The sequence below is a fragment of the Schistocerca gregaria genome, chromosome 3, assembly GCF_023897955.1.
Source record: "Schistocerca gregaria isolate iqSchGreg1 chromosome 3, iqSchGreg1.2, whole genome shotgun sequence".
Lineage (NCBI taxonomy): Eukaryota > Metazoa > Arthropoda > Insecta > Orthoptera > Acrididae > Schistocerca > Schistocerca gregaria.
Window position 1 is genome coordinate 716,700,581 of NC_064922.1, and position 11,462 is coordinate 716,712,042.

Here is an 11,462-nt window from a genome sequence, read left to right on the forward strand (position 1 = left end):
TGGACTCAATGCCCAGGCGTATCAAGGCCGTTGTTACGGCCAGAGTTGGTTGTTCTGGGTACTGCCTTCTCAGGATATATGCACCCAAATCGCGTGAAAATGTAATCACATGTCAGTTTTAGTATAATATATTTGTCCAATGAATACCCGTTTGTCATCTGCACTTCTTCTTGGTGTAGCAATTTTAATGGCCAGTAGTGTAAAAACCACATTTGTAGATTATTATATCTGTATAGAGCATTCATAGTTCTTGGGCTCTTCCGTGTCAAAATTAATACAAAAGTGACTGACCGTTACGAGTGGCTCACGTCCAGAAGTTGTCAGTACTTGAAAGTAAACAGTAAAACATCGTCCCTTTCACATGCTCTAGCCTCGCAGTGTCCTTGCTATTTAGACCTCGGCCCCTTGTACGACTCAGACGTGAGTCGAACGTGGTTATTCAAACCACCACTGGACTATAACTAGAAGGCTTGCAGTTTTGAACATGGCTGTTACTCAGGAATCTATACTAGTTTCAACATGACCAAACAGCCAACCGGTAGGTACATTGACCTACGTTTCCATACCTACTAGAAGTGTGTTCATCAGAATGAAATGTTGCTAAATCCAATAAAATAGGATATGGAAAAACCAGATATGGGAAAAAACACATTAACGAAGCCTGTGGGAATTACAGTGTGTGTGGCGGGGCTGGAACGGTCGTCTGTGTTGTTGTTAACGCTATCGTTCAGTCCACTTACCTCGATAGCAATCTTGCCGATGTCTCTTCACTCTGTGGTAGCACATACGTGCTAGGCAGTGTAAAGCAGCGCTGATAAAACCACTGCCTACTACCTACCACACAGAGGCCGTGTAACTCTAGTTGGAAGTCAGTTCCTGAAAGTTCTTGATTAAAAAATCGGGCGTTCGAGATATTCAGTCTGCTTGCAGAAAAGTGTTTAAAATTAGATTAACTCCGTTTTTTATTTATACTGAAACACATGAAATGGCTATCAAGTCCATATTTAATATGGTGAAACGTTATCATTATAAGTTCACTGTCTGTATAGCAAATATTCACTCGAATAGCAGCCAGAATTTTAACAAGTCCGGGCCAACTAGTTTTCACGTTCTACCAGTCACAGACCCACAACCATTCGCGAGCTAAACATTCGATCGTTTCAGTGGTCTTGTTCATAAGGAGTACTCGGCAAAATATTCCGTACAGAGCACGAAACACGCCACGGCGAGTGTTACTACGACCAGAAAGTTCACACGCCCATATATTTCAAACTATTTAACTCAGAAACACCAAACTTTCATTAAAATGTTCGCAACTCCAGTCGCTTCAGTCACGATATGTTCGAACCGAAATTAGCTCACTATTTCCTCATCTTACAGAGCATTTTTAGGGAGCGATCTTACATCGTGTTATCGGTAGGCCGGCTAGCAAGCGACTCTCTCGAGGTACTCTCCTCTCTGCACACTCCTCTATTCGCACGGGAACAGCTTGGTTCTGATTGGCTGTTGGTCTAAACGACCAATCAGAAATATCCTTCCTGATCATCCTCGTGGATGTATTATGTTTAATCAAAATAAGCAAAGTACGAAATATTCTTTAAACTGATAAATAAACTTATTCCACCTCTAACTTCCATTCTGGTTGCTGTTATACAAAAGCATACTCACACAGATATACGTCGCCTGAATAGTGGTTACAACATAAGTTTCCCATGGTTCGTTTGTACAAGGTTTTACGTAAAATGAAACATTAACTTTTTACATATGTCTCTCATACACTCAATCAATCAGTCTCGCTCACTTTCACAACAAAATACATTCAAATAATAATTTTGACAAATTTTCGTAGTACGTAATGCAAAGTGACTAAAGTTTTAAAAAGAAAATTCTGATTAATTGCTTTCTTATGACAACCTTGTAGTGGCTTCAAATGATAATGAAAGCCAATCTGTTATTGTTCCTAACCTGGTTTTACAAAACATGTTTAGGTTTAGGACTTATAGGTAGTTCTCTTTATCTCTGAAACTGTAATAAATAAAAATCTGAAGTTTTGACAGCATCGCTCCATTAATAACGAAAGGCTGTGTACCACGTTTGAACAAATTCGGATAATAACTAATATGAATTATTTACATCGGTGAGGGTATGAATCTTCGTATGGACTGAATGTTACGCTATGCAGTTCTCAACGGCAGGCTGCGTCAGCTGTGCTGTGAGATAAGCGAAAAAAACGTAGCCATCCTGTAGCCACCTTGCTAGACGCCTGCGTACGTTACTGGAACGAATGTTATTGTGTAATAACTTGCTGCGTTACATGTGTACTAATATGGGTGTTTCAGAACCGATTGTGGTATTACTCAGTAAAAGTAATCATTTCTTGTACTCTATGGGCACTATTGCAACAATAAATCTTGAGTGAATTACAATCCTCTAAAAGTGTATACTACTTTTCTTCTAGGACTGTACATGTTGGTCGGTCTGAGGTCTTAATTGTACCATAACTATGAGGTGCTAATGGCAGCAGTAAGAGCAGAAAAAATTTCAGTCATGGTGTTGCGTGAACAGGTAGGTCGTTGCTATCCACGGTCTTAGACATACGACTTGGATATGCTGATCAGTACCGTTTATCATATTTGAGAGCAGCTGGATGTTCTTCCCAGGAGAGCAAGTCATGGAAATGGAACAGTTGTCTCACAGCACAGTGCTGTGAAGTGGTACAGAATGGCCATGCTATACATAGTCTACAATAAAAGAAAAGGTAAGTCTATTCCTCACTTTAATGTAGTTCATCGGTATCAGAAGGGCTGTAGAGAGTTGCCACCTTTCTACTGTACAGAGAGCCAATAAAACAAGTAATGTCATCGCTATTGGGACAAGAGATTGCCAGAACTAACATCAACAGCTGCAGCATCGCAAGTGACCCCACATACTGTGGTTTGGCGGGAGCCACTCTTCTTTCTACAGATCTCCGACCTCAGCCTCTCCTGGGACCATCCTTCAAATAAAATGTAATAATATTGAACCAACAGCCGTTACACTGATATTATTTTATTAGGCAATGAGTTTCAACATTCCGGCCACATCATCTTCAGGCCAGTCGCATTAATGACACCAAGTACGACACGTGCATGTATAAGACAAGGCACCAGTGCTGGTTCCGTAGGTATCCAAACTTCAGGAGGAAATATAAATGCATCTGTCAATGAAACAATTGTTTGTTTGACGGTTGTTTTCACTCGCGTGAAGAGCGCACATGCTGATGAAGTTCGGATATCTACGGAACCAGGTACGAGTATTGGTGCCGTTTGTGATATATTCACGAGTGGTACTTGGTATCATTCAAGCGACAGGCCTGAAGATGACGTGATTGTAACTTCGAAACTGAATGCCTAGTAAAATAATATCAGTATAACGCATGTTAAATATAGTATTTTTACATTTCATCGACCAACCGTTGTTTCACGCTCCTGAACCCAAGATGGAGCGACATTCATCCTCCAGCTGACACACCATCCTGCTCTTTCGCCTTTCGTTCTACAGTCAACAGCGAAAGTAAACGAGGCACAGTGACCGGTTACTACCTGTTGTCCCACCTCGTCTCTTCCATCTAGGCTAGATGACAGCTGCCATGCCGCACTGGTCATATGAATAAACATCTGAGGATCGTTATAAACGACGGGTATAGCAACTACGAGCAAAGGGTGGATGATCGTTCAGTCGTCAACGCGACATGTAAAACAGGCTTGAGAAGAAGAGCAAAAAATTCATGTTTCAGAATGATAAACCATTTTTCCTTCTAGCACTTTTGATATATTTGAGATAGAAGGCTTCCTGAATAAAGCTGAAACGATCCCTCTCACAGTAAATGCTCGGATAAAAGCTGTATCAGTCAGCTCTCTGGTGCTCCATCTCTGTGGAGGGCCACGACCAATCTCAGAGCTTAAGATAGCAGCAGTAGAGGATTCTTCTGGGTTGTTTTATGTTTACAGATACTTCAGACATTCAGAGCTATTGCAACACTTAATGAGAGACGGTTACGCAGCTCTGGCGAGTAATACGGTGCGCCCGGCCCCCTTGTCCGTTACACCCGGCAAGTTTCGAGTTACCCTCAACCAGCCGGGAGCTATAAAAAAGGAGGTGAAGGACTGGAGTCGTTATTTACGGCAATCCTCTTAGCGGGGGTTGCCTTTAGAGTGGGAGGCAATTTCCGAGTTTCAGAAAACTCCGCGCACTCTGAAAAACTTGTAGCGCTATGAGGCGGTACCCCGCACCAGACTCCGCTCATTAAATTAAATTGTGGATTCGCGAGAGCGAAAACATAGGCTCTCACGACTCACTCATTAATACACGCTGCCAGAGTGTATGGTACAGCAGATGAAACTGCGGCTGCCTGCCACGTGAACTTCTCAACAGAAACTTGTCCTGTCGACACTCGATCAACCACTTCAAAGAGACTAGCTGTCGCTGTCGGGGGCAGAACTTTAAGTTGCCGAAAGTGAAGGACGTTAAGCACTTCTCACCTCTAGGGGACCATGGGCTTTAGTTTAATGACTATTTCATACTTTATTAATACAGCTCGCTACAGGGTTATTCAAACTGATATGGCCATGTTCAACTGATTTTTAAAAAAAGTTCGCGTTAAGGTATTATATGAGTATATGTATAGAAACAGACACTCAAGTACTTTTTTTTTCCTTGCAGTGATATTCATCAAAATGGCTGCCATACGAATGGCGAAGGCATTTTGCGTGATTCACTTCTGCGAGAGCGAGTCCGCCACTCCAGTGCTTTGGAAATTGAGGACCTCATTTAGAAGGCTGCACCTACCAGACAATACATTTACGAAAGGGAACAGAAATGTAAGGCAACTGGAGGTCTTTGTAAAGACAAGACATTGTGGGTCAATCAACATCTGAGGAACAGGCTAAAGGGCCGAAGGAAATGTTTCTCAGGAGTCACCATCTCGTGCCTATCTTGACCTAGAAATCGACAGTGAACTGCTTTGGAAATGTAAGGAAAACGCATGCAAATGAACCAGTGTGAGATGTGGTTCCTGCAAGCCATTACACATGGTGAGAACGTTAGCAGAAACAGTTTTACATTGATATGAGATTGCAGACTTACTCTTGCAGATGTAAATCACGAAAAATGTTTCTCCGTTGATCTAGTGGCCATGTTGCTGGAGCTGCTGCATCCAGACATGTAATCATGTAATAAATTGGCTCAATTGAAAAACCTTTTTTACATTCACCTGAAAACGAAGTGGTCACACTTTTTGTTATAAATATCATCTAACGAACATACAACAACTGTAAACGTAGTAGGAACTCAGTTGTCTGCCTTCATCTAAAGACGAGCTACAACACCATTACAGTCACAGTTTGCGCACTCGGTTATTGGTCATAATGTATACACAGAGTCGACAAAATTCATTGGAGAGCGGTATGTAGACATAAATAAGGCGGTAATATCGGTATACAGCATATAAAAGGGCAGTGTCATTTCTGATTAGGAGATTGACGTGAAAACGCTCCCGACGTGGTTGTGGCCGTGCGAATGGAAGTAACAGACTTCGAGCACGGAATGGTAGTTGGAGCTTGACACATGGGGCAATCCATTTCGGAAATCGTAAGAGAAGTCAGTATTCCGACATTCATAGTGTCAACAAATTGCAGACAATACAGAGTTTCAGGCATTAACTCTCGCCAAGGGCAACGTAGTACCCGATAGCCTTAACGACTGAGAGCAGCGGCGTTTGCACAGAGTTGTCAGTGCTAACACACAAGTAGCACTGCATGAGATAACCGCAGAAATCATTAAGAAACGTACGACGAACGAATCCGTTGGGGTAGTGCGACGAAATCTGAAGTTAATGGGCTATGGCAGCATAAGAGCGATTTGAGTGCCTTTCGCTAACATCACGACATCGACTACAGTGCCTCTACTGGGCTTATGACAATATCGATAGGACGCTAGGCGACTGTAAAACAGTGATCTGGTTGGTAAGAGCTGCTGGTAGGGTTCGAGTATGACTCAAAGCCCCCAAGTCCTGGACTCATTTTGTCGACAGGGCACTGTGCAAGCTGGTAGTTGCTCCATCATGGTGTGGGAGTGAATGATTTGGCCACCTAGATCGCTCGACTTGAATCCCATGGAACATTTATGGGACATAATAGAGAGGACATCTCGTGTGCAAAATCCTTCACCGGCAACTCTTTCGTAGTTATGGATGGCAATATGGCTCCTTGGTGCAGGTCTTATTACATTCGACGACACATTGGGCGACCCGTGCGCCGGGTGGGGATGAAATGATGATGAAGACAGCACAACACCCAGTCCCGGAGCGGAGAAAATCCCCGACCCAGCGGGGAATCGAACGCGGGCCCTTAGGACGGCAGTCCGTCACGATCACCACTCAGCTATCGGGGCGAACATATGGCTCAATACATCTGCTGGGGACTCCAGTGCCTTTTTGAGTGCATGCCACGTGAAGCTACTGCACTGCGCAGGGTAAAAGGAGGTCCGACATGATGTTAGTAGGTATGCCTTGACTTTTTTCACCTCGTTGTGTATGTTATTCGTGCACTCTTTGCGATTACAGTAACTGTGATGTTCCAGATTCTGTACGATCACTATTAGCGAATGGCAGACCACCAGTGTCACATGTGCTCTTCCTGTTAACAATCAAGCACTATCATCTCTACATCCTCAGCAGCAACAGATAAAATCATAACACGGGTGTTACGATGAAATTTGTTACTGTTTCCACGAGAGCGCCGACGCAGCGTTTAGCTTCAGTATAGCAAATGTGCGTTTCATCTCCTGGAGAAACGTTGTGGCGTTTGGATGATCGCAAAATATGTGTTGAATTACAAAATGTTAAGTAGGACATATACTAGTGCAATAAGCTCTAAAAAAAAAATCTGAAAAGAAGTTAGCGGTTGATTTTGCTTCGTTTTCGTTTGAAAAACATTTGGAACTGCAAATAGTGCCAGTAGAAAGAGAATGTTTTGCAAAATATGTGTACTTATAATATAATTTCCGAAATCTTAAATCAAATCTGCGTTCGTCTGATTGAAAAAAAAAAGGTATTTTTCCCCAAATATCATTTCGATTCTATTAATCTCTCTTACCATTAGTTGGAGTATATGTTTGCACCTTGTCTATGCAGTCTTTTATAAGAAATGAAATGATCGTTTAACATTATCGGCCGAGAGACTCCATCTTTGGTTGTTCAACCGCCTAGTGCAAGTCTTTTTATTTGGCGCCGTTTCGGCCACTTGCGCATCAGTGATGATGACATGATGATGACTACAACACGACACCGGGATCCGAAACGAATTAAATCTCCAACCCCTTGGGGAATAGAATCCGGGCCCCCGCATATAAATGAGCCGTGCTCACCACTCAAGTGCCGGCCGCGGTGGCCGAGCAGTTCTAGGCGCTTCAGTCTGTAACTACGCGGTTGCTACGGTCGCAGATTCGAATCCTGCCTCGGGCATGGATGTGTGTGATGTCCTTAGTTAGGTTTACGTAGTTATAAGTATAGGGGCCTGATGACATCAGATGTGAAGTCCCATAGTGCTCAGAGCCATTTGAACCATGCAATTATGGAGGCGGACGGTGTCACAACAGTCGTACTACCAATAGCGGAAGGACGCAGTTCATGCCTCTCTTTTACATTCCGTCAGTAAATTTTGTATACCGTCCATTTCCCACACATTCCGTCCACTTGTCACACACTACTGGAGAAACGTTGTGACTGATGATGTCGACATGTTTCGGGGAATCTGGATAAGAGATCACGTCTTCTTCGAATCTACGTATGTGGGCGGCTCGTCATGTTGCTGTTATCTGACTTCTAATCAGGTATGTCTGTTTCAAATGAAAGAAATCGTTTCAGATACAGTACTACCATTTAGCTTTAAAAACCTTATCCTGTACGTTTGTTGATCATAATTACAGGATTCTTTACTTTTCTACGGAAACTCTATGATTGATAGTTTTTTGACCGTTTATTGAAGAAGTTGACTGAAGATTTAGGTATGACATTTTGCAGCAGCATATCAATGAGACGAGAACTGCACAAAATAATTTTAGCACCTCTTACTAACAAATGTAAGAAAAAGAATGCCATCTAACGAAAATCTAGGTTTAACGTACAGTCGAGACGAGTTCATTAGAAACGGTGAATTTACATATTCGTCCATTGTCTAGCCACAGCACTACGACGTCATTTCGCTCCCGAGAGAGTAGTCAAACTCAGATCATGGTATGTTGTGCCTCATATTTCACTGTAGCCAATTGTACGAGAATAGTCACACGCAACGGCAAATTTTGTTTGCCAAATCCAATATAAACTTGCTCGTCCTACAGTTAGCAAGTCAGTCGGTGGCGTATGATGGCTTGATAGCAACAGTTTCAGACTGATTCTGCCTTCTATGCTTTGTGCAGTCCTACCTGCATTAACATTACTTATTTACTTAGTTACTGATCGGCGCTACAGTCCTTGTAGAACCTTGCCCTCCTTTGTCACCTGCATCCATTCGTTTATGTCTGTCGCTTTCCTCCTCCGTTTGCTGACTCCCATTGTTTCAACGTTGTCTTCCATATCTTCAAGCTACCTTTTCCGGATCTTCCTCTTCTCCTTCTCCCTTCAAGCTCTGCTATCAACATTTCGAGTTTCTGGAATTCTCTGTACTTCTCCTGCCCATCTCATTCTCCCTTGCTGGATTTTCTCTACCATATTTACCCTTTAAAAGAAGCATGCAGGTAGTTCTGTGTTCGTACTTATTATACAGCTTCTTTCGTCTCTCACCACCCCAAATATCTCTCTCAAAAATCTTCCTTTCCCATCGCGATAACCTTTTTTCCTCCGTTGTGGTCATCGCTCAGACTTCTGACTGATATGGTACTGTAGGTTTTAAAATAGCTAAATATATTCTGATTTTTGTATTCTTACGAACGTTCCTGTACTTGAATACATTCTACAAGGACTAATGGTATTGATTAACATCTAGTAGGCTTTCTTGAGTTTCTGTTGTTGTCCTATTATTATCGAGACTAGGTATGTAGACATTTCCTCTATTTTATTCTTTCCCATTTATCTCCTCTGTCCTCACCAGATTTTTCTATCATGATATAATTTGTGTCACCTGCATTCGTTTCCAGTCAAAACTTACGTACTGCTTCAATCCTTCAGCATTTCCTTTATTAAATCATTAAGAGCAGTCTCCATCTTCTTTCCTTCAAATTTTAATAATTCGGACTCTAAGCCGTCTTCTCCTACAGCTTTATTATTTTTTAAGTTTTTAATTGCATTTTTCAGTTCCTCTGAGTCTGGTGCTTAGACACTTCTTTGAAAAAGCCTATCCATAGCTTTCAAGTAATGCGCACTGAGAGATATTTTCTCTGCTAACTGCATGATTTTGTATTTAGAATTCACTCTCGGACAAAGATAAATGTACAGGAATAAAATAAATGTGGTGTACAATTAGAGGAACTAGGTAATGAATATGGTACTGAGATTACCTGTTAGCCATTTGAGGTAGCGCAAAGCAATTTTACAGTGGTGTTCAGATAGCAGGAGAACTAAAATAAAACAGGTGTACACATGGCAATGATGTGGACTCAGGGAGCAGGGCAAAGAGGCCAGATGAAGGGGTCAGAAGCTCCACGTAGCCAAGAAAATTCCGAAGCAGTGAGCGGATGAGTCAATATAGTCTTAACAAGCAACTGCGCGTTCAGCAAACTATTTACCGAAATACCTCAGACGTAAATAAAAGGAATATTTGAGGCCAAATATGATGGATGTTGTTCATAGATTTAGGACCCAGGGGAATTTGTATTAGATGCAGAAACACAAGAAGATGGCTGATACTGAATTTATGAGCATGTCCGAAAGTGGCTACGATTAGAGTTTGTTGATTCTCACAAGGCGCTTGCATGTCACATACCATGTCTAAGCATATTTTATGTATCTATGAGCATAATCTATTAACGCAAGACAAATCGGTCAGTTGAATCTGAATGTTACTTTTTGCAGCGAGATTAGCCACACGCCACCGCAATCTGTGACATTTAACACATCAGTAAAATATTTCCTTTTACCTAACGTTCCAAAGTGTGCTACCATTTCATCACAGTTTTCATATGACTTGAACTGTAGCTCTCCTCGTATTATGCTCAGACCGGCTTACGACACAAACGACACGGGCGCCACACATGTAGCATTCCTACAAAGTACATATCATAGTTTGTATTCCGTCCTTCCGACAGTAGGGGGTTCCTTCCAGTTTAGTCTAATAAAAGCAACTGAAAAGATTTATTCCAATTGCTACATCCACCCGAAAATTGGTTCCAGGTTAACTACACTCCTGGAAATGGAAAAAAGAACACATTGACACCGGTGTGTCAGACCCACCATACTTGCTCCGGACACTGCGAGAGGGCTGTACAAGCAATGATCACACGCACGGCACAGCGGACACACCAGGAACCGCGGTGTTGGCCGTCGAATGGCGCTAGCTGCGCAGCATTTGTGCACCGCCGCCGTCAGTGTCAGCCAGTTTGCCGTGGAATACGGAGCTCCATCGCAGTCTTTAACACTGGTAGCATGCCGCGACAGCGTGGACGTGAACCGTATGTGCAGTTGACGGACTTTGAGCGAGGGCGTATAGTGGGCATGCGGGAGGCCGGGTGGACGTACCACCGAATTGCTCAACACGTGGGGCGTGAGGTCTCCACAGTACATCGATGTTGTCGCCAGTGGTCGGCGGAAGGTGCACGTGCCCGTCGACCTGGGACCGGACCGCAGCGACGCACGGATGCACGCCAAGACCGTAGGATCCTACGCAGTGCCGTAGGGGACCGCGCCGCCACTTCCCAGCAAATTAGGGACACTGTTGCTCCTGGGGTATCGGCGAGGACCATTCGCAACCGTCTCCATGAAGCTGGGCTACGGTCCCGCACACCGTTAGGCCGTCTTCCGCTCACGCCCCAACATCGTGCAGCCCGCCTCCAGTGGTGTCGCGACAGGCGTGAATGGAGGGACGAATGGAGACGTGTCGTCTTCAGCGATGAGAGTCGCTTCTGCCTTGGTGCCAATGACGGTCGTATGCGTGTTTGGCGCCGTGCAGGTGAGCGCCACAATCAGGACTGCATACGACCGAGGCACACAGGGCCAACACCCGGCATCATGGTGTGGGGAGCGATCTCCTACACTGGCCGTACACCTCTGGTGATCGTCGAGGGGACACTGAATAGTGCACGGTACATCCAAACCGTCATCGAACCCATCGTTCTACCATTCCTAGACCGGCAAGGGAACTTGCTGTTCCAACAGGACAATGCACGTCCGCATGTATCCCGTGCCACCCAACGTTCTCTAGAAGGTGTAAGTCAACTACCCTGGCCAGCAAGATCCCGGATCTGTCCCCCATTGAGCATGTTTGGGACTGGAT